This window comes from Nematolebias whitei, unplaced genomic scaffold (assembly GCF_014905685.2).
Source record: "Nematolebias whitei isolate Nwh7 unplaced genomic scaffold, NemWhi1 Nwh_scaf_8543, whole genome shotgun sequence".
In the NCBI taxonomy this organism is placed as follows: Eukaryota; Metazoa; Chordata; class Actinopteri; order Cyprinodontiformes; family Rivulidae; genus Nematolebias; species Nematolebias whitei.
Window position 1 is genome coordinate 1 of NW_023627088.1, and position 2,675 is coordinate 2,675.

General features: G+C 40.6%; 1 long non-coding RNA gene across 1 annotated transcript; it reads right to left on the minus strand.

The window, feature by feature from the left end:
- Positions 1-723: 723 nt before the first annotated feature.
- Positions 724-1,804, minus strand: LOC119429838. Its single transcript, XR_005187848.1, has 4 exons — positions 1,781-1,804; positions 1,159-1,343; positions 1,018-1,089; positions 724-938 (listed from the first exon to the last, which is right to left on the minus strand). It is a non-coding gene; the product is annotated as an uncharacterized LOC119429838 (long non-coding RNA).
- Positions 1,805-2,675: the final 871 nt, after the last annotated feature.

Here is a 2,675-nt window from a genome sequence, read left to right on the forward strand (position 1 = left end):
AGAAAGCAGAGTTTACCAACACCTGCACTGGACATTGCACCCCAAATCATGACTGACTGCGGATATTTCACACTGGACCTCAAGCAGTATGGGCTCTGTTCCTCATTCATGTTTCATAATCCGCTGAAGCCCACAGTCATCTGTTTTGCTGGTGCATCTTCTCCTGCCACATTTTGCCCTTCCACTAGATTTTCCATTGATATGCTTGGACACAGCACTCTATGAACAGCCAGCCTCCTTAGCTATGAACTGTTGTGTCTTACCCATCCTATGGAGGGTATCAATGATGGTCTTCTGGCCAGTTATGTCTGCAGTCTTCCACATATTGAACTGAACTGAGACAATTGAACCAAACTGAATCAATTTAATGACACCTGGGGAAACCTGTGCATGTACTTTTGAGTGTAGTAGATGATTAGTGTCACACTCAGTTTAAAACATTCATGTCCTGCAACATTTGGGCTGATTTCTCCACAGTATTGTAACTTTAGAAATCCTGTTTTCGTGTGTTTCATGAGTTGGAAGCCCAAATTATGTAAAAATAAACAAATTAATACTTGAAATCATTAAAATTGTGGGCCCTGAATCTATCATCTATTAAAGATTAACTTTCTGAAAGGAATTTGGTTAAACAACTTTTCCATTATATTCTATTTTTTTTTTTTTTTTAGAAATGGTCTGTATATATACATCATAATTTTATTAAATGTGGCTTACTTGATTCACAAACTCTCGTCCCTGGTCTGTGAGAATACGCTCAGGACAGCCGTGCCGATAAATGATGCTACACAAGTTTTTGCAGACTTATTTTTCAGAGGGAAAGCCTCCACCCACTTTGAGAAGTCGTCAGTTGCTGTCAATATATACTGAAAGCCAGAAGATGTCTTGGGGAGGGGACCTGTCAGATCAATTCCGATCAGCTGCCAGACACGTGATACCTGTTGGTGATTGATTATACGTTTATGAGCAACAGTAGCATCGAAGTAATAAAGTATGGGAATTGCAGTGGATGGCTACCTTGATGCAATCCAGTGTCCTGACTACTCTTAATGGAGGTCCGACTCTTTGGCACTGGTCACATTGAGACACCTAGAAAATATAAATGTTTTTCAGTTTTATGATACTTTGGAGCTTGATATTGACAATGTGGTAACATACCCATTTCTCTCTGTCTGAAGTTATACTAGGCCAATAAAATCGGGAACACATGGCATTTCTGGTTTTCACAATACCAGTGTGTCCTCCCATGGGTGAAATGTGAAATTCCTTGAAGAGGCTCCATGCCTCATTTCTACATCGTATGGCCCTTCTGCGAGGCGAGGCTCCATAGTATAGATTCCCAGCTGTAGTGAAAAGATTTACACATTATTATTCAACCTTTACTATCATAGAAAATGTTGTGTCTGTTTAAAATACAAAAACTAGTGCTAGGCACGTTAAGTTGTTATTATCTCGTAAACGTCAACAATTTTTGTAATTCTGATTGGGCCAAAATAACCTAAACCCACCAGATCTACAAAACGTTTTTTGATGAAAATTTTAAAACCTCGAGTAGACTTTAAAATTTCGTTCCACCTCATGTTGTGATGTGAATGACAATAAAGAAACTTGAAGCAAGTGTGGAGGTTATAAACAAACAAAAAAAAATACAATAAACATTAAAGCATTGCAAGAAAATTAAAAATTAATTTAAATTAGATATATTTACTTGAGGCTGTCAACCTCAAATAAATACAGTACGTATTTCCCAGGTGTGTGGCTAATTAACCAGGCCACTGACACGAGTTCTCAGGGACCGCGCCCCAGACATAGTGCGTGGAGAAATCCAGAGAAGCAGCCACGGGCGTCTGGAGACGAGTGCAGTAATCTGGAGAAACCAGACAGTTGTAGTCCTCTGTAGAGACAAAACACATGTGAGAGTCAGTCACTGATCACTATCAAAAGGTATTAAACTTGAAGCTGACAATGTGCGTCAGGACTCAACTACTCACCTGCTGACACACACACACCACACACACACACACACACACACACACACACACACACACACACTGGAAGGAAGAGGAGGAAAGCAGCAAGCTTGGTGTTCACCTGCAATCAAACCACAAAGATCAAGTAGAGTGCACCAAGAGAGGACACCTACCCCACCCCACGAAGGCCAGAACAGCACGCATAACACGATCTGCCGCTCAGCCAAAACCAAACCCCACACGGGCTGCGAGCCACGTAGAGGGAGCAGGAAGAAACCAGGTGCCAGAAGAAGCACTGCTGCCTCCTTTTATACTCCGTACACCTCATTTAACCACGTGACATGTCTCTAGCCAGGTATATTTCTATACTGCTACATGAATAAAACTAATAAAAACAACTATTAATTAATTTCTCTCTAGCTTCATACAGTACTCTTTGGTGTGTTGTGTACGTGGTACACATATAGTACACAATATTTATCTGCTTACTGCATTTTAAAGAGATTAAGGTATTTGTGGCAGAGCTGAATCTTTGTTCATTTGAATCGAGCACTTTGTCCATTGAGAAGAATGAGACACTTCTCATCTTCTAAGCAGCTCATCATGTCACAGTTTGTCACAAGTGACATGGAGCTCTTCTGAGGGGACACTTAATCTGGAGCTGCACTGACTCCAAAATCCATCTGGGATTAAAATGCAATTAAT